General features: G+C 40.6%; 1 long non-coding RNA gene across 1 annotated transcript in view; it reads left to right on the forward strand.

The window, feature by feature from the left end:
- Positions 1–12999: 12999 nt before the first annotated feature.
- LOC109371768 (uncharacterized) overlaps positions 13000–25940 on the forward strand; it is a 67996-nt gene continuing 55055 nt past the window's right edge. Inside the window, exon 1 of the long non-coding RNA XR_002121926.1 lies at positions 13000–13068. This is a non-coding gene — a long non-coding RNA (uncharacterized LOC109371768). The remainder of the gene's footprint in view (positions 13069–25940) is intronic.

Here is a 25940-nt window from a genome sequence, read left to right on the forward strand (position 1 = left end):
ACCTGGGGCTGGGCTGCCGTGAGTCGCTGGCGACGGCATAAGCTGCAGTCCCCTGCTGCAGTGGGCTGCCATAAGCTACCGTGTGTAGCCAGCAGCCAGCGTGAGCGCCCAGCAGCCAGCGTGAGCGGCCAGTAGCCGCCGTGAGCGGCCGTCCAGAAGCCGGCGACTGATCTGCCTCACCCGGGAAGAGCACAATGATGGTGCCATCTTGGGCCAGTGAAACAACATCCTCCACAACTAGACCGAAGAACAAAGCAACAGCAACTTGTCTGTTCCCCTTCGCTTGAATCCCCAGTGCTGTTCCCCTCCCCCAATTCCTCAATAAAATCTAAAAAAACAAAAAGAGTTAGTAGGGAAAAAGGCACGAAATACCCCCATCTGTGCTCCATGTGTATTTATTTTAAATGCGGTCCTTTCCAAGAAATTCTCCAGAGACGTGGTGGGGATCAGTTTTTATTTTACCTCCAGTTCTGTTTATATTTATCTTCTCTTGTTAGAAAATGTAGGAAAAATTTCTTTCTCCTGGTTATTTTTCCTAATCTCTCTACTTCTATTAATCCAGTCTCTATGTATTTGTTTCTTTTTATTTCTGTTTCTCTCCATTAATACAAAGAAAAGAAAAGAAAGGAAAGGAAAGGAAGGGAAGGAAGGAAAGGAAAGGAAAGGGCATTTTTCTCAGAGCCTATGGAGCAGGAGAGAATCAGAAAGTTCCTGAACAATGGCGCCTAGCAGGCTTACAAATGAGACAGCCAGAACTGACCAGCACCTGGAGCTGCCAGTTAGAAGGAAAGAGTCCCAGAAGCTGGAAACTTTTGGCCCTGGAGAAGTTTTCCCACGCTGAGACCAAGGTTGACAATTAATTTTAACTTTATACTTTGGACTGAATCCACTTTGGACAGAATCTGCCTGGCTGTCCCTTGCATCACTCAGGTGCCTTGTACCTGTGGTTTCAGGGAAAGTGCTTAAATAATAGAGAGGGAGGCTGAGAGTTCTCTTTAACTGAAATCAAGATGGCCCTCAGATTTCTAGAGCTGGGAGAACTTCGAAGATTATTTATAATAAAACTTCTTTGTTTTACAAATAAAGGAACTAATATCCAGAGAAAGGAAAGGTCTTGCCCAAGGTCACACAGTAAATTAATAGCAGAGCTAATAACTGTTAAAAAATACATAATGCTGGTCTCGGCTCTAAGTGCTTTCCACATATTAACTCATTTAATTCTTATAACAACCCTATGGAGGAAGCATTAGTTATTATCATCTCATTTTGCAGATGAGGAAGCTGAGGCCCAGAGAGGTAAAGAAACTTGCCTGCACTGGAGTCTGTGTTCTCAACTATTTCACTCTACCACCTCCACGGTTATATTGTAGCTTGATATAGCCTGATATACCCTGTAGCTTGAAATAGGCTATGTGATGGGAACGTTTATGTCACAGAAATCAGCAAGTGCTACAAATCAGGATTTGTTTTGTTGATTGTCAAGGCTTAAGAAAGTGATGGAGAAGCAGAGGCACAGGGCAATGCAAAGACCCCATAAGAGAGATGGGAGGGTCACCCCCAAAACAACCTTGGATCTCAACAGCTTCCAGATGGATCCCATTCACACTCATGTGTAACCTGTAAAGTAAACCCCCTTTTTTTATGTCATTTCGGGTGGTGGTGTGTGTGTTTAGGTATATTTTATATAAAATAAAATTCACTTCATTGAGTTTTGACAGGCAACCACCTCTCACAATAAGACATAGGACATTTCCATCACCCCAGAAAGTTCATTCAAGCCTCTAACCAACACAGTCCCACCATGGCTTCCAACCTGCCCTCCCCCAACCACTTTCTGATTTCTTTCAAGTAAAAGGTATTTTCATCTGCTAATGGTTCAGGCCCCAAACCTTGGAGTCATCTTTGACTCATCTCTTTCTCTCAAACCACTCATCCAATCCATCAGCATTTCCAGCCATGTAGATTTCAAAATATATCTAAAATCTAACTGCTTCTCATCAACTCCACTGCTGCCTTCTTGATCCAAGCCACATCCTGTCTCACCTCCTGACTGGTCTCCAGCTTCCTCACAATCACATGCTCACTCCTCTACAGTCTGTTCCCACAGAAATCTGGGTGATCTTTTAAAAATGTAAATTTAGATCATGACACAACTCTGTGTGAAACTCTCCAACGCTTACTGTCTCTGAGTAGAATAGACCTCAAAGTCTCTACCACTGGTCTACAACGTCCTCTCCACCTTTTGGATGTATTTACTCCCCACTGGCTTACCAGGATCCAGCCAAGCCAGCCTCTTTGCTGTTCCCTGAACACACAAGCATATTCCCACCTCACAGTCTTTGTCCTTTCTGGTTCCCCTACTTGAGACATTCTTCATACGTATGGCTCACTCCCTCATTTCATTCAGGTCTCTGCTCAGCTGGCATCTTAAAGAGAACTTCCCTGGCTGCCCATCCAAAATAGCCCGTTCCCTTGACCCTCTGACCCCAGACTCTGTTTTATTATTGCTTCCTAGTCCTTAAGACATCACATTTATAGTATGTCTGTTTGTTTATTGTCTGTTTGTCCCAGTGTGCTGGTAAAATGTTTAAATACTAACTCTCTGAAAAGTATGATATTTTCATTTATAGATGGTGGGTTTTCCAACACCACCAAGCAATTCTCAAATTCTCAGGTGGACACAGACTGGGTGTCCTACAATTTAACTCAATTCTGACACTATCCACCTAGAGATAATGCCATATCTCACAGTTTAAGGGCTCAGTCCTGAAAGATTACTCCCACTTCAGATGCCAATTGCAAATCCAACTTGTCACCTGTGCTTCTGACTGACTGGCTGTAAATTTGAGGTTCCCATCACCCTCTCCTCAGGTTCGATCATTTGTTAGAACAGCTCAGGCAAACATTTACTTACATTTATTAGTTTATTACAAAGGATATTGTAAAGGATACAGATGAACATCAAGATGAAGAGGTACACAGGATGAGATCTGGAAGGATCCTGAGTGTAGGAGTGGAAGTGAGGTTCACAACCTTCCTGGCAGATGGATGCCATCAGCAACACAGCTCATCAAATCTTCCCTGAGGTTTGTGGGTGGGGCTGAGAGTTCCAACCCTCTAATCACTGGGTCTTTCTGCTGACCAGCCCTAACCTGAGCTATGTAGGGACCCCACCCTATGTCATTCATTAGCATAAACTCAGGTGGGAGAGGAAGGGCTTGTTATAAATAACAAAAGGCACTCCTATCACTTAAGAAATTACAAAGGTTTTTTTTCTCCCCCTCTCACAAAGGTTTTAGTAGCTCAGTGCCAGGAAGCTGGGACCAAACATATGTATTTATTACATAACAGAGTAAGGTGAAAGGGTAGAAACTTTACTCATTCATCAAGGAAGTGAGCAATTTCCTTGCTGAATTGAATAACGGCTTTTGAATGCTGGAAAAATATTTAATTTTTGTGGTATACACAATGTAACAGCTATAGCCATGCCACACTTTTAAGTATAATTTGCATTCCTAACATTTTTCTCCATCACTTTCTTAAATCCAGACAATGAACAAAACAAGCCCTGACTTAGAGCATTTGCTGATTTCTGTGGCATAAATACTCCCACCATAGCCTATTTCAAGCTACCAACATGCTGTCACTGAACACAAGTTAAGAAGAAATACTCATTAGCACACCAATATGTAGTTTTCCCACCATTCAGATAAAATGGCATAGATGCATAGATAATAGTAAAATTATTAGAAGGCTCAAATTGAGTATTTATTACCTTTATTTTTAATATAACTTATTTAATTTTAAGTTTATGTAATTTAACTTTTGACAACTTGCAAAATTCCTGAAAATTAACAACTGGCTCTCACCAGCCTACATGATCCAGCTCCAGATTCAGTTCCATCACACCCTGGTTTCCTTAGTAGACTGTAAACACCATGAAAATAATTCCTGGCACATAATATGTACTCAACAAATACTTCTTGAATAAGTAAATGAAGGTAGTTTTAGTGGATTTAATTCCTTGCCACCTAAAGAGCTTGACTAAATTATTTGGGGGCGGCACAGGGGAAAATAGGGGGTGGGCACTATTTGAGCTTTTGTCAGGCGCATGTTCCTTGTGTAAAGAAACCTGGGAGCAGGTTGGATAAAGGGGGTAAATTGGTCAGGGAGGCCTGAAATCTCCAGATTGGGTATGAGGAGTGGGAATATCCATAATATCACTTCAGTCATCCTCCACAATGCCACCACAATTATTATTTTTAAAAAACACATTTCTGCTTAAATGTGTGCCATGTCTTCCAGCCTTCAGTACAAAATTCTAAATTTTATCTAGGCCTTGCATGTTTCTAGCTGATATTCTATCACTCTATTCTATACCTCTATATCCATCCTCACCAGGCCATTCACTTTTCCCAGAACTTGCTGGATTATTGTCTCCCATCACCTAATATAGTCTCAAGCCTTTATTTAGTAGGCAACAATAAGTGTTTATCAAAGGGGCAGTCTAGGGAGAGGAAAGCGTATCAGCTAATCTCTCTGGGCCTCAGAGCCTCCTCTTTAAAATAAGGATAATGTTTCCTTGCCTGCCAGGAAGCTGAAGATGAGGTCATAAGTCATTTCCCAGATCCATGACCTACTTCACAATTTTTCCTAGAGCAGAGCCCGGTGAGAGAAATGTTGAGAAGCATTGTGGCAAAAGGCACAACACCTTCCACCAAAAGGCATTTGATCTCACTTTAAGAAGCCAACAGGTGTAGCCATTCTGTCTCTGCAAAAGGCCACAGTGAACTATCTTTGGCCCAGAAAAGGGCCCAAGCTGCTGGGAGATTAGCGTTTGGCTGGGGGAATGTTAGGGAAGGCCTGGGCTGATAGGCTGTTAAGCCCCTCCTTCCAGCCTCCCTAGTGTGCTGTGGGAGGGGCACTTTCTTCCTCGGGCAGGGTGGAAACTAGATTCATCCTCCTCAGAGCGGATTTCTCCTGGCAAGCTCAACAGAAAAGTTGTGCTTAAGTTTATTTAATAAGTAATTTAAGATTGACATGCAAGTGGGTGCTCAGTGAAAATATTCTTTCTTTAGTGACCATGGCTGGCCCACCCTCGAGTTGGCAGAACTGGCGCCATATCAGCAAATCAGAGGGAGTGGCTTCCTCATCTAAAATATCCACTCCTCCACCTGTCATCCCACCATTAGCTTAATTCCTCAGGGTCTCTAAGGAGGCTTTGCTGCTTCTAGAGACCCTATTGACATTCCAATTCCTCCTGAAAGAGCATTTTAGCAGGGATTAGTTACAGGAAAAAATAAATTCCTTAGCCTAGCATTCAAGACACTATACACTCAGATACTACCTCTATAATCTCATCTTCTACAACATTGATCCCCAAACAACTCTCCTTTCAGCCAAACTAGTCTTTGAGCTTGCATTGTAGATTCCTCTCTGCCTGTGGTTCACACAATTTCCTCTGCCTGGAATTCCTGGCAGCCTGGAATATCTGGCCACCCAACTTCCCCTAGCCTGTCTCTCTTCCATTTCTCAGCACACATTTATTTATAACCTGCTACAGTGTAGCACCGTGTCAGGGATTTTTTTCTTTTAATTGCTCACAACACCCACAACAGAGCTGGACACAAAGCAGGCATACAATAAACCCGAGGTCAAACTTGCCTACTATTCCTTCCATCTCTAGAATTTGCTAAATTCTAATTTGAAAATGAAGGTGGGCATGTATTGGTTTCTACATCTCCCTTGTAAGCAAATGCAGGAGTGCAAAACAGAATTTTACAAGATAACTATTGAAAGCATCATTCTTCATTTTTAAACTATTTATTGAGTATGCTTACAATGAGCTAGACCCTGTGCTAGAAATACAGACATGAAAAGATATAGTCTCTGTCTCAAGAAGCTTACAGTCCAGTGAGAAGAGACAAGCAAAAACACTGATGATACTGGAGAAAATAAAGCACTATGTTTGGAGTTAGGCAGACTTGGGAGTGGGGGGATTGACTCTGAAATTTGGTAACGTTATGATTTTGAATTAACTCTTTCTGAGGGGTGATGATGATAAAAAAAATAATACTTCAGATTTGCTGTGGGAAATTAATTTTTTTGTTTGATAAAATGTCTATATGCTCTATATGATTTGCTTTTAATCTATATACCACTAATAAAGGTTAATTTCTTTTTCTCTTTGGGGGGATTTTTGTAAAATCTTTTGCATTGGGCCTGTACATGTGCTCAATAAATATGTCTTCTTTCCCTTCTTTTTAAACATTAAGAATTTATTGAGTGCCTTCTCTGACTATCAAGAGGGATAGATCATGAGGGAATTTAGAACAAATACAAGATGTGATTTTTCTGCTAATTTATAGTCTGTTCGAATAGCAAGACCCACACATTCGAAGAGTTAATAACACTGTGAGACTGGGAGGGTTAGTGAGGGTTGGGATTCCCTAGAGAGGTGGGCCTAGAGAGGTGAGATTTGTATTGTGGCAAGGTAGGTGTTGGGGGGGATAGTAAGGGTACAAGGTCATGAAGGTGTTGGGATGCAGGAGTGGAGGGGCTCCAAAGGGTAGCAGAGAGAAATAAAACGGGACAGGTACAATGAACCAGATTATGGAGGGCTTCAAGAGAAGTAGGAAGTTATTTTATATTTGTTTTCAAAGTACAATGTTGATTTTAGAACAGAGGAGTGACATTTTAAAAATATAATTTCTCAGGCCGGCCAAGTGGCGCATTGGCTAAGAGTTGGTTTGGGTTGCCAGCTCTGAGCAGCAGGGCCTGTTTAGATCCCACATGAGGGCCAGTGATGCTGAGTCCTCTACGGCTAAGATGGTGAACAACAGCTCGACCTGGAACTGGGCTGCTGTGAGTTGCTGGCGAGGGTGTAGGCTGCAGCCCCCGCTGCAGTGGGCTGCTGTGAACTACCGTGAGTGGCTGGCAGCCAGTGTGAGCTGCCGTGAGCCACCGTAAGCGGCCGTCCTATGGCCGGCGAGCGACTGCCACACCCGGGAAGAGTGCAATAACAATATCAACATGGGCCAGTGAAGCAACGTCCTCCACAACTAGACTGAAGAACAAAAGGACAGCAACTTGTCTGTTCCCCTTCCCCGATTCCCCAAAGCTGTTCCCCTGCTCCAATTCCCCAATAAAAATCTTAAAAAATATATATATATATATATATGATTTCTCTATGCATTTAAAATGCACTCACTGTATAAAAGACGGATATGCAATCATCTGTTAAGGAAATATTTATGTGTTAAATGAGTTCTTTGACCTTGAGAACCACTGAAGGTTGGATACAAGGTGGTGGTGGGGTCCTATTCTTCATCAGACAGTAATGTTCCTACATTTTTCTACCTCCCAAACTATGGAATTACCAGAATAAAAACAATATCTTCCAAAGAGAAAGAAGACAATTCTTTGCCAGCTCCTATTCTTCGTGTTTAATAGAACTCTAAAATCCCATCTGTATTAATTTTCTAGGACTGTTCTAAGACAGCACCACAAACTGGGTGACTTAAACAACAGAAATCTCGTTTGTCACATTTCTGGAGAATAGACGTCCAAGATCAAGGTGTTGGCAGGATTGTTTCTTTTCTGAGTCTTCTCTCCTTCACTTGTAGATGGCCATCTTCTCCCTTTGTCTTCATATGAAGATCTTTCCTCCGTTACCTTTGGTGTCTTGACATCAGTTATATTAGATTACTGCCCACCCCAATGACCTCATTTAACCTTAATTACCTCTTCAAATACCCTATCTCCAAATAATAGTCACCTTCTATAGTACTGAGGGTTATAGGACTTCAGCATATGAATTTAAGGCGAACATAATTCAGCCCATAACACCATTCTAGAAATTCGGTCTTCCCTGATGTTATATTCATATATCTTGGATTCCTTCTTAAAGCATAAAACTTTCAATATCCCAGCTCTAAATATTTTATGTAAACATTTTTTAAAATAAAAAAGTCAGGCCTCAGTATTAAAAGGCAATTTGAAAATACAGGAATGAAAATATTACCTATAATCCCATTATCTAAACATGGCCCATATTAATATTTTTTTATGTATTTTTATAAACTTTCTTTCCTATACATAGTGTTTTTACGTAGTTATATCCACTCAGTGATTTGGTTTTGGCCCTTTATACCTAACAGTAGTATAAAGCAAGCGTTTTCCCACGTCCAGGCATGCTCTTTGTAAATATTATCTATAAAGATTGCATAATGTAGGATCTAGTAAGAATGTCATAATGTACTTAACCATTTCTCTATAGTCAGATATGTAAGATGCTTCCATTTCTGTTCTTTTATAAATAAAGCTGTGAGAAGTGTTCTTTTCTGCATAACAATTTTTCCATATTTAAAATTATTTCATTAGGGCAGAGAATCAGAATTGCTTTGGATGAAAGGCATATATTAAGACATATATTATGACATTTTGTTTTCCAAAAGGTTTATGCCAATTTATATTCATATTAGCCAAATAGGAGAGTGCTTCCTTTACTAAACACTGATTAACATTGGGTAACATCATTATTTTTACTCTCTATTAATTTGATAGACAAAATGCATAATATTGCTGTAACTTTTGTTTAAAAAATTGTGAGGCAAAACATGTTTCCATGTTTGTTGATTAGCTATATTCCCTCTTTTAGGCATTGTTGGTATGTCTATTTATCTAGTAATTTCAGTGAAATTTCAGAATATCACAGAAATTTCAGTTTTTGTCAAAAAAGATAAAAACAAAAACTCAACACTTTAATTGAATCCTCCAGATAATTCTCTAATGTAGTTATTATTATCCCCATTTTGCAGATGAGAAAACTAAGCAGGATGAGATTAAGTACCTTGTCTAAGGTTACACACTTAGATTCTTCCAGAACAAGGGTTGGGAAACTTTTGTGTAAAAGGCTAGAATGTAAATATTTCAGGCATTCTGGGCCATGTGATTTCTTTTACAAATATTCAACTCTGCTATTGTAGTGTGAAAGCTGTCATAGACAATACATAAATGTGTAAGCATGGCTGAGGTCCAATAGAACATGAATCTAAAATTTGAATTTCATGTTTTATGTGTCATGAAATATTACTCTTTTGATTTTTCTTTTAGCCCTTCAAAAATGTAAGACTTATTCTTAGCTAGTGGGTTGTATTAAAACAAGAAGTGGGCTGGATTTGGTCCACAAATTGAGTTGTAGTTTGCTGAACCTTGTTCTAGAATCTAGGCCTTCCTGGTTTCCTCTAGAACCCAAGCCTTAACCACTGACTAGGGCTGTACAAGTACTGGTGTAACCAAATAGAGTTCTTCCTGGTAATAATAGTTCCTTATCATTTTTAGAGTAAATTATATTTTGAGGACTTTAATATGCAGTATCTTATATGAACCCGACAATGCCTTATAAAGTAGGCAGAATTTAGCTCCTTTATATACATGAAGAAACAAATTTAGAAAGGGCAAGTTATTAATTAGTAGAGTTAGAAGGGAACTGGACTTTTATAGCAATGAGGCACAATAGTGTAACTAGGGGGTCTTTTTGGCTATTCTGCACAGGTCTCACACAGTGGCAGTATCATTCAATGTCTGTTTACTGATTCCCAAGGTCAGCATGCCCACAGCTCAGCTGGCTTTGGGTATAAACTTACATCAGAAACTGATGGTATATTCCAAATTGTCATTGTCAAAATTGTCATTGTACTGTTAGCCAAGCAAAATGACATATGGTCTTCTGGTCAACAATGCTTCACACCTCTGGAGGAAAATCTTCAGGAGAAGCCAAATTCTAATTAGAAAGTGACTGGTTATATGGAACACAAGTTAGGGGATCTTGAGTGATCTTTATGGCTAATTTGTATGGAGCAGCCATCTCTATCTGCTAAAGACAGAGATCTGCCAAAGGGACCAGAATGTTCCATGTGCTGGTCAGACCACCCTTTTCCTGGCACATTTTTGGTTAAGGTTCACTTTTAAAATTTTTATTCTATACACACCATTCCCTTTCAGTTATCACATTCTTTATGCAGGGCATAATGCATTTGATTATGATCATTATTTTACTATAACTGAGTAGATTAGAATTGTAATTAGCTTTATCTAGGTTGTGAAAATTCTGCTTTGGAGTTTATATATCTTAATTCTATCTTCCTAAATCTCAGCCACGTATTAACTGATTCTTTTTGAAATGGGCCTCATCTAAGAATGATTGATTTTACTTATCTACCTGTGTATAGGCTTAAAAGCCTAGGCTTGTGTGAATTTCTCCAGAGTATTATATATTTCATCACATTATGCTCTCACTTTAGTCCAGGCAAGAACACTTTAGCAAACAAAAACTGGTGGAAGGAATTTCTTTACTGTCACAGGATGCAAAATCAGCTTTAAAGTCAATATCTCAGTCAGGCTGGGTGGAAAAGAGTGTTAATGATATCCCTTAGGGGAAATTATTGTGAGAGGATGATTCTATTGCATCCAGGTGGTAATACCTACAATCAGTGAAGTTTTAGGACTTTAATGCCCTTTTTTTTTCTCTGATTCTAGGTCCTAGGTAGGGCTTCTCCCTTCATAAACGATAATTAATGAAAGCACCCAGCACAGTATACCTAGCACAGAAAAGACAGATGTTTTTAAATATAATAACAGAAGAAAAATTGAGGTCTGGGTTGCTAGCATAGCTTTTACAAGGTCACAGAGCTAACACATGCTCTCTGGTCTCTCTCTTTTTTTTTTATTGGGGAATTGAGGGATGGGAACAGCGCTGGGGAACTGGGGGAAGGGGAACAGACAAGTTGTTGTCCTTTTGTTCTTCAGTCTAATTGTGGAGGACGTTGCTTCACTGGCCCAAGTCGGCACCATCATTGCGCTCTTCCTAGGTGAGGCAGATCAGTTGAGGGCTTCTGGGCTGGCTACACATGGTAGCCCATGGCAACCCACTGCCACAGGGGCTGCAGCCTAGCCGTCGCCGGGGTCCCACGGCAGCCCAGCTCCAGGCCGAGCCACTGCGCAGCCCAGCTCCAGGCCGAGCCACTGCTCACAATCTTAGCTGCAGAGGGCAGTGTCACTGGCCCTCATATGTGGGATCCGAAGCGGGGCCCTCTGGCGTCCCAAGCCAGTTCTTAACCATCGCGCCACTCGGCCGGCCCTGGTCTTTTCTTAAGCTTTAAAACACCAGTACCTTCTCCATGTAAAAAATTAAAACATAATCGAGTCCCTTTTTACTAGCACCGTCAATCACAAACCATCTTTCCCACTCCTAAGAAACAGCTACTATTGTTATCAGGTTTGTATATATCCTTCCACTATTGTTTTCTAGTGCACTTTCCATTAAGTTTTTGCCTCTCGAGAGTACTTTTATCTTGTACTCTCCCACACTTTTCTATAAAGCAGGAATACAAAAAGGGGGAAGACTATACTGAGTGGACACAATCCTAGCTCACTGTCAAAAGGGGAGAGATAAGATACATCTACATATTAATAGTCATGATAAGGTTTATTTGTTAAAGGCACAGCATCAGCATTCTTTGATCAATTTAGATGAATAACAAAGGCCTTCCTTGAGCTGAGCAGGACTGGTAAGGTTTCAATTGTTTTTCATCCCTTAATTTAACCTACAACTTGTCTATTAGGAACTAGCAAATTACCATAAGAATTAGTATCATGCCCCCCTACAAAGATCAGTACCTAATTCCCGTCCCATCTTATTTAGACCTGTTGTACCCAACGGGTGCATACAGGGTGTGAAAATAACTATGAATATTTATTGAGGATTTCCTATGTGTCAAGCAAGTACTTTACATAATCTCATTTAATTTTCATAATCTGGTGAACTGGTGTTATTAACAAAGCAAAGCTCGAATTGAGGTAAGGCTTGCTGGACTCCAAAGTCCATGTTATCTAGCCAGTCTGGAACACTACTTTTGAGGATCAAATTGCCCGGCCAGTAAATAAGAAAATACTTTAAACTCTGAAATATTGTATTATAATTATAAACCACTATCTCTTCCTTTATGCATTTAAAACAGGTGAGATCTTTTTGAAGGTATTATTTGGAGGTAGAAAATCTGGTTTGGGTCTTTTGAGAAACGGAACGAACCTCTCTAAGCTGTTCTTTATGCTTAAAACGGGGACAGTCCATGCCTCAAAGGGTTGATTATATGATTTAATAAAAACGGTGTATAAACGGTTGACAGAGTAGGCATTCAATAAATGTTTAATCTTTTCACGCAAAAGGGACTTGAAAATGCAGAATTCGACCCCACATTTAATAAGACAGAAGCCGCGTGGCCTTGCTGTCCCGTGGAGACTTTTTGAAGCCCTCTCCGTGTCGCGGGTACTGTGGCTAGCCGTTGGCGTTTTCCCGCGCAGGGAACGGGGCGGAGCGCGAGCACGGGAATGTGGGTGTGGGAACCTACCCCCCCCCTCCCCGACTACATCTCGCAGCAGGAACCACGCTCAGCCACCTGGTAGGCACCACCCACTGGTACTACCCTAAGATGCTAGCCCTGTCACTTGCCGTCTCGCCCGTCCCTCGGCACTCTTAGACGCACCGCCTATGAACCCTCGAGCGAAAGGCTGCGCTGCTGAGTGCCTTTGCAGTGCAGCAGGTAGGGAGTCGTAGTGCCCTCGCGCAACGTTTGTTGCCTTGAGTGGTTGGATCACATCACGTGATGAGAGGAGGTCGGCGTAGGGAAGCGACTTGTGGTGTCTTGTGAGGTCATCACAGCGCGACAACGAGCTGCTGTGGTAGGTATCCTGGATGCGGTGAGTAGTAGACTCCTGATGACTCCGAGTACGAGAAATCCCGTAAAATGTTCCTTATATTCCCCGCGTCGGAAATGCAGGTCTCGCTTACGTTCGTTTTGTGGATGGCTAGAGGAAGCGACGCGCTTCGTGGGCGGGCTGATGAGCCGTGCACGAGCGACGCATGCTGGCTCCGCCTTCGCTCGAGACGTAGCGGTCACGTGACGGACCGGGCCGCCTCTGCCGCTGCCGCCGCTTTGTAAGAGGCACATTGGCAGGTAACGAGCGGCGGCGGCGGCTGCGGTCCCGAGTTCAGCGTGAACAGCGGCGGTAATTGGCACCCTCTCTCTCTTCTTCCGTGTCCCGGGGCCCTGAGCGCTGCAACGTGCGCTTTGTAGTTCTGGGTTCAGCTCTTCTTTCCTCCAGCTCCCTTCATACTGCCCTAGCGCCCACCGTGAGGACCGGGCCGAGCTTCCCTCGCCAGTTTCATGAGTCCTAAGTATGCCCAGGCCCAGGCTCCCTCCTTCCTCTCCCGGGCGGGTTGCCTTATGCTGCTTCTTGCCTATTCCGGTCCTAGTTGACCCGACCCCACCTAGCCCCAGGGGGCGCCTTCCACCCTGTTCGGGTTTCTGCCCTGGAGGGTGTGGTTTTCTCTCCCACCTCGGTCCCTTCCTGCCTGTCCGCTGGAGCTCCCGCGCCACGCAGACGCTCCCCATCCTGACCATCTTTCGGTTTTCACGCCTGTCCCTCGCTAGTCCTGGAGCTGGACCTCTCAGAGCCCAACTTCTGCTGCGCTCTCTAGCCTCGGAGGCATAGTTCAACTCTACTCCTTTTTTATTTTGGAAGGCTTTGGTGTTAGACTCTTGGGACTCAGTTTTCTCCTCAGTCCTGGTTCATGGTTGTGTCACAGTTCTTTAATGTAGGTTTGAGAGCGCTTGGTAAACTAAAGCGCTTTCTGTTGTAATGTATATTCAAAATGTTACTACATCTCAGTTTTGTTTGCCTTTGAACCACTTTCTCACTTGGCTTTCCCACCTTTTCCCCTGGGTTTTTAATCTATTGCCCAGGCATCTCAAGTGCCACCACCCTGATCTCTTATCCTGGTTCTCTCTAGATGGATCCCATCATCATTACTGTTATTTTCTGTTTAACATTATTTTGTTGTTTACTATCACCTCCTTGAATATTGTTACTACTTATATCCAAAGTATATGGTCTGCTAGTATTTAGGCTTACTCTTTTCTTCAGCACCTGTGTGTCCTAACAATTTGAGAGCCTTTTAAGGTCTCCATTAGGTATCCAAAGATCACCTTTTATTTGAAGGGCATGTAATTAACTTTTTGGGTTAACCCAGTGGTTTTATATTTTCTTTTCCATTATGATAGTACTTTTAAAATCAAGAGGTATGCAAGCGGTTAGCGTGTTCCTCACTTTTTGCCATGAAATGTGTGTCCTTTTTAGTGTGTTTGTCTAATAAAGGTGGAAGGAAGATGGACATAATACCTGACAAGACCTGAGCTCTCCTGTATCCTAGGCATTGGGTGCTTAGATTGGTGCCTGTCTGTCTCAGGAAAGGCAGTAAATTCCACTCTTTAGATGATAGTCTTCCAGTACACCAACATCACTTACCTGCTTGCAAGGCCCCTTGACTAGGTTAGGGCTATCCTCTTATTGCTGTGAAGGTTTCTCTTATCTATCATTAGGCAGAAATGATTCGTTTCCCACACTACTGTTCTGCTTGCCTCTAGTGAGTTCCTTCTGATTTTTTTCTCCTTATGGCTAGTTCACATATGTGATGAGATTTCTCCCCACCCCTGTCCTGCTTGTTTCTCACAGCTCTGATTTCCCCTTTTTGCTTCCTTGTTGCCTCTGACCCTCAATAATTAAGAAACGATTCAGAGAAGGGAGGTTTTTGTTATGATTGAAATATGGCTGAAAATGATGGCATGGGAATGAGGCCATGGGAAAGGGTTGTGGTAATTGCCTCTCCTGCGTGTTTCCTGCTGCTCTGGTTTCCTCTGGCCTCTCTCTTTAAATGCGGGCTGGACCAGCACAGTCACACCGAGCTGCCTTTAGAACAAGGCTGGAACAACAATAACACCTCTGCTTCCCTTTCCTGGTAACTAACTGGTGCAGCCTGTGCAGTACTCACCGGGAGTGTCTCATGGATAGCCTGAGTGACTTTTATTGTTTGGGAAGAAATAGTAGGAGAACATGGAGAAAAATAGGTTTACTTCATTATGTGCTTGTCTTGATGGGAACTGGTTGATATCTCTACTCCCTTAAGTATAAGCTACATGTAGAAAGTATAAACCAGTGTTGAAGATTTGAACTTGTTTGAAGTGAAGACTTCAGTTTGTAAGTGTTAGTTTTGAAGTGTTCATTCCCAGTCCTGTTTTTTTAATTTTTATTAAATGATGACTTATTGTAAGCTCTTTTTTTGTTATAAGACTTTTTTTTGGTGTAAATATGTTATGAAGAATTAATTAATGCCTGCTCAAAAGAAGCAGTCTGCATGAATTCACAAACTAAAGTTCCTCTGATCTTAAACAAATCACCTATTTCTCTTTGAGGGAACCTGTAGGTCAGCAAATATCAGTTAGCTCTTAGTTAATTTGAGTAAATGGAGTCCTTTAAAAGTTGAGTGGTATGGCACCTGTGGTGTTGACAGATGATGAGGTAGTGAATCACTGTATCTTAGAAGCAGCTGTTTTTTTTTCCCTTTATTCCATAAAAAAGAGTAACTTGAAAAGATGTAACTTGAATGGAGGCAAAGAGAGGGAAGACTTATAGGGAATATCACCATGTAAGCCTGTGGTAGGTTTTGAAATAATTCTGACCCAGCTATCAAATAAGTATTTAGGAATGGAATCTTTTCTTTTTTTAAGTCCAAGAACTAAATCAGGTTTGTTTAGACAATTATAATGCAAACTATATATGATGATATTTTCTTTTTTTTAGTTTTCTTAACAGTGTTTCTATGAAAGATGTTGCATATCCTATACTTTTTAATAAAGTAAATTATTTTAGTTTTGAAATTTCTTGGCATAGGTTTTGAAGACCAGGTTTATGAATTTCTGGCTGTGTGTTTCAATTTTCGGATAACTCTTATCATACTAGAGTTAGGAGCTAAATTGAATTGAAACCTTGTTAACTATGTGGAATTAATTTATGAAATTGGGCTTGGATTAAGGAGTAGGTGTTTCATTTAAGACTAGGTAGTGTGCACTACTTTCTTTTAAAGATTTTATTGGGGAATCGGGGAAGGGGAACAGACAAGTTGCTGTCCTTTTGTTCTTCAGTCTAGTTGTGGAGGACGTCACTTCACTGTCCCATGTTGGTATTATCATTGCGCTCTTCCCGGGTGAGGCGGTTGCTTGCCAGCCATTGGACAGCCGCTCACAGCTCACGGCAGTCCACTGCAGCCCCACTGCAGCCTATGCCGTTGCCGGCGACTCACGGCAGCTCAGCTCCAGGTTGTTCACCATCTTAGCTATAGAGGGCGCAGCAGTGAGCGTCACTGTCCTCATGTGGGATCCGAACTGGGGTCCCGCTGCTAAGAGCTGGTGTCCCAAACCAACTCCTAACCAATGCGCCACTCGGCCGGCCCTGATTAACCTGTTTTTAAGTAAGATGACACATAGGAACTTTTTTACTTAAAGTTGTGTCTACATACGCAATCTAGTAACACTTAATATGATACCATTGACTCAGATTTTTTACATTATAGTCTCAATCTTCTCATCAAATCAGTCCTAGATAATTATACCTATGAAGACTTTTGGAAGCTCAGAGTTGCTTCTTGTTAATGATGTGTTTCTCCCTCTCTGCCGTCTTTAATTCACTTCCTCCCTTTATCTTTTTCTTTTATTTCTCTCTTTCCCTTGTTTCTCTTCATTCTCTGTCTCTTTTTTGCCTTCTGTCCCTTCACCTCATTACAGAAACACTCCCAACATTCAGTCTCAACTGAGGAAGTTGTAGGCTTTCTTATTTTACTTGCACAATAATATGCTCCTCCCCAAACAAGCAGAGGAAAACCTAAAATATCTTTGCAACCACTTGGGCTTGGGCATGTGTATACAGTGCTATCTGTATTGTGTGTATCTAGCTGGAATGTGTGCTGTTTGAAGGATGGGATTTTTATTTGATAACAGTGTTTGGCTTTGTCAAATCATTGAATGAGAATAAGTGGGCTTAAAAAAAATACAAGTTTACCTGAAATAGGGTGTAGAAAAAAATGATGGGCTTTTAGAATTGATTGATAAGCCTAAGTTTAAATTGTTTTCTAGACCAAACCAGCCCCATTCTCCCTCCCTCTCTCCCCGCTTTCCCAAATTAATTTACAAATTTCCAATTTAGGGTAGGTTTTTGGGTCAGGCTGGCTGGCACTATTTTACTTAAGAAAATACTTTTGAGAAAATTTGAAAATATTAAAAAGAAAGTAAAAATGACTTATGGTTTAACATGTTAGGATAAATTTACTCTTTTTTCTTTACATAAAGTATATACTTTTTTAAAAAACCTGAGAAGGTTTACGAGGTATAAAAACACGTAGTTTTTTTGTTTTGTTTTTTAAAGATTTTATTGGGGAATTGGGGGAAGGGGAACAGACAAGTTGCTGTCCTTTTGTTCTTCAGTCTAGTTGTGCAGGATGTTGCTTCACTGGCCCAAGTTGGCACCATCATTGCGCTCTTCCCGGGCAAGGCAGATCAGTTACCGGCTTCTGGACGGCAGCTCACGCTGGCTGCTGGCTACACATGGTAGCCCATGGCAACCCACTGCAGCAGGGGCTGCAGCCTATGCTGTCACCGGCGACTCCCGGCAGCCCAGCTCCAGGTTGACCTGTTGTTCAGCATCTTAGCTGTAGAGGGTAGTGTCACTGGCCCTCATATGTGAGATCTGAACCGGGGCCCTCTGGCATCCCAAGCCAGCTCTTAACCAACGCGCCACTCGGCCGGCCCCATGTAGAGTTTTTAAAAACAAGAATAAAATGACCTACCAAGAAATAGAACATTACGGCTACCTAAAACCCCCATGTGTATACCGTATCCCAAGGCATTGCTTTCCCTCTTTCCCTACATTACCCTACATTTTGGATTTATTATTTTTTTAGAATAATTTTTATTCCATATAGTATATATCCATAAACAAGATATATTGGGTGTCGGAAAAGTCATGATGCATTTTTGCAACGAAAAACAGAAAAAATACATCATGACTTTTCCGACAACCCAATAGTTTAATATTGCCCATTTTCAGACTTGATCTAAATGGAATTTTATGATCTTCTGATACTTCATTCTCTTTTACATGTTTTAGATTCATCACTGGTTGATTTTTATAGCTATCATTTTCAATAGTACAATATTCCATGGTAAGGATATGCCACATTTTATTGTATTGTGGATGTTTATCTCAGTTCTAATTTTTGGTAATTAAAAATTATACTTGTCTTCTTGTGAATATTTGCATACCCCTTCCCCCACCAAAACAAACTGATTTCTCAAGAATATATATATATATATATATATATATATATATATATATATAAAATAACTGGAATTTTTGGGCTGTGTATGTGGTATATGTTGTACAGTCGCTCTAATTAGGCTATTTATCTGAACCACAGGACACAGAAAATTGAGTGACTATTTTTTCAGTTCTCTTTGGGTTGTTACATAACTAGTATTCTAGAAGTCTAGGGAAGTTTAGTTCATACATATAATGGATACTTTAGACACTGGAACTTAATTCTCAAGACTGAATAGTATTTTAGTATTGCTTTAATTTTTAGTTTTAGCCAATTCTAGTAGGATGTTTTAGATACATCTTTTATGAACAGCTGGATTTTGCTTTGTTAATACAACTGGCCAACTTGTCTTTTAACTGGAGCATGGAGACCATGTTTATTGCAATTATGGATATTTTGTATATATTTCTGCCATCATAATCTTCTACTTGCTTGGTTTTTCTTTTTTCTTTTTTTTCTGTCCTTTTGCAGTTTTGATTTTTGTTTGTTTGGTTTCCTCCAACTTTTTAAGATTTTTCGAATCTATAAAAATTGAAAGAGTATAATGAACACGTGTATGTATATCTTTAATGTAGAGTCACTAGTTAACATTTCTCCACAATGACTTTTCTCTCTCTATGCTACACACATTATCTTTTTTTTATTTTCTATTTTTTTAAAAGAAATTTTATTGGGGAATAGTATGTTTTTCTAGGACTCTTCAGCTTCAAGTCAAGCAGCTATTTCAGTCTAGCTGTGGAGGGCGTTTTACCAGGACCCATTAGCTCCAAGTCAAGTAGTTGTCTTCAGTCTAGTTGTGGAGGGTGCAGCTCCTTGGCCCATGTGGGTATCAAACCGCAACCTTGGTGCCACAAGCCTGTGCTCCAAAAACCTGAGCTAACCGGCTGCCCCTACACATTGCTTTTGAAGCTAAATTATTTGAAAGTAAAGTGCAAACATCTTGACATTTATGCTTAAATATTTCCATAGCAAGTATCCCTTTACAATAAAGAGCTTCGCTTATAAATAACCATAATAACATTATCCTACCTAAGAAAATGTATAATAATATATAATGTATAACATCAATAATATTTGGTATAAATCCACACTCAGATTTTCCCAATTGTTCACAAATGTCTTTTATAGTCTCCTTTCCTGTTCCATCATGGTTTCTGATTCACCCAATTTACATGTTGTTACTGTAATACAGTACTGAATGATAATCCATTTTTAAATGATTCTCAGATGTAATTGCAAGCCATCTAATAAGCAAGATATAACTACTATTACTTAGTTCAGATAATTCTTGCAAGTGTTGAATAAATTGTAATTTATTGTAGGGTAAGTGTAATTTTCTTTGGCTGTTGGAAAGACTAAAAATGTTCTATGTATCCAGTTACTCCTGCGCAGATCCCAGGTTTTGAAACACTGATGAAAGATTCTTTTGATGTGTGGGAATGAGGCCAAGCTATTACATTAATAGAAACTTCAGGGCTGACCGAGTGGCACGTTGGTTGAGAGCTGGCTTGGGACGCTGGCTCTGAGCAGCAGGGCCCCAGTTCGGATCCCGCATGAGGGCCAGTGACACTGCCCTCTACAGCTTAAATGGTGAACAACAGCTCGACCTGGAGCTGGGCATCCGTGTGTCGCCGGCGACGGTGTAGGCTGCAGTGGGCCGGCAGCCAGCATGAGGAGCCGGCAGCTGATGTGAGCTGCCAAGAACTGCTGTGAGTGGCCGTCCAGAGGCTGGCGACTGATCTGCCTCACCCGGGAAGAGCGCAATGATGATACCAACATGTGCCAGTGAAGCAACGTCCTCCACAACTAGACTGAAGAACAAAAAAAGGACAGCAACTTGTCTGTTCCCCTCCCCCAATTCCCCAATAAAATCTTTAAAAAACAAACAAACAAAAACTTCAGATACTATATTCTCATGGCAGTTTATTTCCATGAAATCAGAATGTTGCAGGTTAATATAGATTAGGCCTGAGTGATAGTTTTTGTTGTTGTTATTGATATATGCCATTACGTGTGTGTTCACTTGATCAAAGATCCATTGTCGCTACTTGGTAGCAACTATTAGGTGTTAGGGATACAGATGAACAATGCACTCTTCCTGTTCTCTAGGTGCTTACAATTCTAATGTAATGTAGACAGACAGTGCATTTAGGAGTCAGGATGCTGTTGACCGGAAAACATTATCAATTCAGTCTGGATATCCAAGGCTTCCTTGGATGGGTGGGAGACAGCCTTACTTTTCCTGTATTCTTTCTATAGGATCAACTGTGGCCAAATGCCTGAAGTTACAATTTTTTCTTTGAATTTGCTGTTGTTTTGATTACTATGTTACTATATTTTTATTTGGCCTTGATTGGAGTTTATTTGTAGCAGCTAGTAAAAGAGAAACAAAATTATTATTTTTTAAAAGATTTTTATTGGGGAATTGGGGGATGGGAACAGCGCTGGGGAATTGGGGGGAGAGGAACAGACAAGTTGCTGTCCTTTTGTTCTTCGGTCTAGTTGTGGAGGACGTTGCTTCACTGGCCCATGTTGGCACCATCATTGCGCTCTTCCCGGGCGAGGCAGATCAGTTGCTGGCTTCTGGTTGCCCGCTCACTCTGGCTGCTGGCTACACACGGTAGCCCATGCCAACCCATTGCAGCAAGGGCTGCAGCCTACGCTGTCACCAGTGACTTCCTGCAGCCCAGCTCCAGGTTGAGCTGTTGTTCAGCATCTTAGCTGTGGAGGGCAGTGTCACTGGCCCTCATATGTGGGATCCGAACCAGGGCTGTCTGGCGTCCCAAGCCAGCTCTTGACCAACGCGCCACTCGGCTGGCCCCAGAATATTTTTTTTCCACCATTGCCGTAGCACTCCCAATCACAAGGAATTTAGAAGGTACTAAATAAGCTGAAGTACCAAAGCTAATATTTTTCAAGAGGTCATCATCTGGTCTCCAGCAATTCAAAGAAGCATTTCACCAAGTAATACTATACCAGGAAATTTCTAATAAAAATGAGACCTTGATTGGAGAAAAAATGAAGTATTGAATAAGTTACTATAAAAAATTAACCCAAAGAAAATGTTTAATGTGACTAACTTACATTAAGAATAACTTTAGGGGGCCGGCTGAGTGGCGCGTTGGTTAAGAGCTGGCTTGGGACGCCAGAAGGCCCCGGTTCGGATCCCACATATGAGGGCCAGTGACACTGCCCTCTACAGCTAAGATGCTGAACAACAGCTCAACATGGAATGAGTCGCCGGTGACGGCATAGGCTGCAACCCCTACTGCAGTGGGTTGCCATGGGCTACCGTGTGTAGCCAGCAGCCAGCGTGAGCGGCCAGCAGCCGCAGTGAGCGGCCGTCCAGAAGCCGGCGACTGATCTGCCTTGCACGGGAAGAGCGCAGTGATGGTGCCAACTTGGGCCAGTGAAGCAACATTCTCCAGAACTAGACTGAAGAACGAAATGGCAGCAACTTGTCTGTTCCCCTTCCCCCAATTCCCCAGCCCATTTCCCATCCCCCAATTCCCCAATTAAAAAACAAAAACAAAAACAAAAAATAAAGCTTAAAAAAAAATTCTGTATATTACAGGATAATCCAGGTGGTAACAGAAACAAAAACTTAATTAAAAGGCCATTTACTATTTTATTATCACAGAAGAGTTTTCATTTTCTTATAGACAATTTGAGCTATTTAATTGTTGTAATGCTTATCTCACTTTACCAAAAAATCCCAGCTGTAATGGGATGTAGCTAGCATACCATAAGCCAATTTATATACTGTGATAGTTTAGCCATCTGTGGGATAAAGAAATGACCAGTGTCACAAAAGATTTTATTGGAGTGATTATTGGCCTATGGTTAAAGATGTACAATTCGGTAAATACTAAAAATCATTTAACCGTATACTTCAAAAAGATGGACTTTATGGTTTTCATTATAACTCAGTAAAGTTAATTAAATTATTTGAATAAATAAGCAGTATTTTGAAATAAACAGTATTAGCAGGGGAAAAAACTGGTCAGTGTACATTAATCTTATAGTTGCTACCGTTCATGGTAGCTTTTAGGATCTAGGGTAAGCATTTGAGGTGCATTATCTTGTTTGGTGTTTCTCACAGGCTTGAGAAAGAGTAAAGTCTTTGGTTAGGGTTTCCTAATCTAGTAACTTTGGGTAATCCAAGTCTATGTGATTCCAAACCTGTGCCCTTAATCACAATACTGTACTACTTGACCTATCTGAAATACTGCTATCTGAGAATACAGCCAAGTGCTAGCTGATAAGTCAGTGTCCACGTTTGTGGTACGTAAGGCTTTTGCACTGAGTGGGAAATGAGGGGTGGATTTGCAGGTGGGGCCCTTAAACGCCTGTGCCTGGTTCCACCGGGCCCATTTTTATCTATTTTATATGTTGGGGTTTAATCAGAGGTTTGGCTGGACTTGATTTTTTTGGTTTAAAAAAAAGAGGCTGCTCTTGCTTTAGGTTTTAATTCTGATTTGACTAGCTGTTCTAATCAGCATGCCAAGCTGGCCTCTAAGCAAGCCCTCCGCCAGTTTGGGTGCATCCTATGAGGAGGTCAGGCACACAGCATTGAGAAGTGGCAATGGATTAGCACACACTGAAAAGAGGGACAGAGGAAAGCTATAAAATTATACTTAAGAACTCAAGCTGTTGTTAAGTAGGGCTGTCTAGTATATTGTTAAGTGACCCTAAAATGCCACAGTTATTATGGACATTGAGTAGAGAGTAATTGCTATTTACATTGAGGGACAGAAAATGAGAAAATGGGGGGTATGTTTAGTATTCTGTTGAGAAAACATGACAGTGGAAGGTGGAGGCAAAAAAGCAGATGCAATTTGGGAGAATGACAGGGCCAATTTGACCAAAGTGTAGGGATTGGAAAGAAAGAAAGAGCTTGTATTTTATTGAGGAGTTGGTTTGTGAACAGAAGTTGATGGATTTTAGAATATTCTAGAAGATTAAACTGTACTTTGTCATCAGTTTCACAATTTACATTGTTCAGGCAGGTAAATAAGGGCATGAAGTTTCAGTGAAGTAGAGAGGAGGCAATAATTGATACAGTAGTTGATAAAGGTGCCTTATAATTGCTGAGTTATATATGTGACATTGACATATCAAAACTAGTACTGGACAAGGGCTACCAGCTTATTCCTAGAAGACAAGAGGCTTTAAATATCCTTAATTCAGTTGATGGCAGAGACACTGTAAAGGAAGGCATAGATATAAGGCCTTAAACCCTTTATGACTTAAATGTGTATGGGAAGAAATGGTGGCATTAGAAGAGTGTCTTATAGGTTTTGAGCTCTGGAACACTTGAAAAATATTGGTCACTTGGAAAATTTTGGAAGTTTTCAAGAGATTTGGATGAATTTCATTGTATAGTGTAGACAGATATAGGTTTAATATCTGGAGAGACACAATTATCGATGCTAGTAGAGCATACAATTTCTGTAGGAAAGAGATTGTGCTCAGGAAGTGAACAATTTTATTTTTTGGGTGGGAGAAGGATATGATGCTGCTGAGGATTTGAGAACAGAACCAGGATGGCATGGTTTCTGAGAAGTCAAGGGAAGAAAGTGATGAAATGTGTTGAATGCTAGAGACAGATGAAAAGAAAGCGAACAGAAGAAAGATTTGGGAGATTTGCCATTCTCCCAAGTTAGGAGGGGGAGATCAGTGGTTACCCGGAGAATAGCATTTTTCCTACTGTTCGAGTGATAGGATGATAGCAACTAGACTGAAAGTTAAGGGGATGTATAGTGAGGAAATGGAGGCAGTGAGTGTATTCTTTTTGAGAAATACAGCTTAAGTAGTCGTTGCTTACAAGATAGAACATGCAGTTTCCAAGAGTAGCTTGGAAGGTCATTTTTTTAACCCTTTGTTTTTTTGAGATTAATTTGAATGTATGTAGAAAATAGTTGAGCAGGTTTTTATACACATACTGTGAGAAGAAAAAGGATATGAGATATTTTCTCAGTAGTGGTGGGAGATTTCCTTATTGAGGAATTTTGTATTTGGTATTTGAATGAAAACTGAACCTGGTGCGTAAGTGACAGGTATGTTCACGTTTATTTAATTGGATTGCATGATTGTGTTTTGATACATTCTTCAGGTAACTGACATTTTGAAAAAAGTTGCTTTTGGCATGAGCGAAACAGTAATAAGGATGCCACTAGAGTAAAACAAATAGGCTTAAAAAAAACGACTCGACTATATCCTGGACACATGAGTAAGTTGAAGAATTGTAATGAAAAACCGTAGGTCTGAAGTACTTGAAAAAAATTTGGTATTTATGTTTTTGGCTTGTAGTAATAGCTAGAGATGATAAACTGTCTTGGGATAGCTTAGTATAGATATACTTAGCTTTTATAAATCAGCTGTGAAATATTTGTGTATTGTAACAATTGAGAAACAATGGTTCATGCAGAAATGTGAAAAATGAGAATAACTTGAAACATTTTAGATTACCTGTCTTGAGTAAGAAGTAAAGATTTGTAAAGTTTTGTCTGTTGTGAAAGTATAGTTGGGATTTAATCACTTTTAGCAGTAATATACAATTTACTATATGAGAATGGTTAGTAAGGATGCCGCTTCATCCAAAAAGCAAAACAACAAATTAAGGTGAGATAATGGATTAAAACTTGCAAGTGATTATGAGTTGAACTAGGTGACATTTTGAGTGGTTTGTGTATGTGATATTTCCTGAAATTCTTTTTACACCTTGGAGGTTGGAGATTTTCCTGTGTTGATCATTGTTAATGGTTTTTCTGTGCTTGAAAATAAACAAGAGTTAAACTGACATTACGGTTTGGATAATGTTTTGGCTTAGAGTACCAAGAATCATTTTTGATCATTGTGACTGATTGTGGTCAATGTGACTTGACTGAATAAAAGAAAGATTTGTCTTACTGAAATTATATCCCCATGAATGGTGAGGAAGATTAGCCTATAGTTTGACACCCTCCTCCCTCCCTTCTTTTTTTAATTAAAAATTTTTTCAATTACAGTTGACATTCAAGATTGTATTAGTTTCAAGGCTACAGCATAGTGGTTAAACATTTATATAACTTACAAAGTAATCTACCGATAAGCCTAGCACCCACCTGGTACCATTCATGGTTATTATAATATTGTTGACTATATTCCCTCTGCTGTAATTCCTTTCCCTTTCTGACTGGGTCTTAGGAAAGAAACTAAAGGGAGAAGGTGACTTCCTGCTTTTATCCATCCCCTTTTCTGTGAAGGCCTTGGGACAGAGCAACTAGTGAGAAGTTAATCTTGCTCTGATGGATGTGGAACTGGAAGATGGGGGCAGAATGGGAGTGAGCGTGCAAAGACAAAAAGGTTGTAAAAATATGTCTGTCTTTATCAGAATCTAAGACTATTGTTGGCATTAAATCTGTCCTCTTCTAATGATTCTCTGAGATTTGATTCCTTCAACAGAGGATAGGTGGAGACTAATGTGGGTGAACAGGGTTGGGGAAGAGTCATGTTAATTAAACTAGGCTTTAAGGATAGAAGAACTTGAGATGGGAACATTCAGTTGGCAATTAAAAAAAAATTTAAAAAATTTTCAACTGTCAATTTATGACCAACATTTTCTTAATACCCAGGAAAATAGGCCCTTCCTCTTCATCTCCTTTTGTGCCTGATTAATGTGTACTAATAT

The sequence above is a fragment of the Hipposideros armiger genome, unplaced genomic scaffold (assembly GCF_001890085.2).
Source record: "Hipposideros armiger isolate ML-2016 unplaced genomic scaffold, ASM189008v1 scaffold_591, whole genome shotgun sequence".
NCBI lineage: Eukaryota > Metazoa > Chordata > Mammalia > Chiroptera > Hipposideridae > Hipposideros > Hipposideros armiger.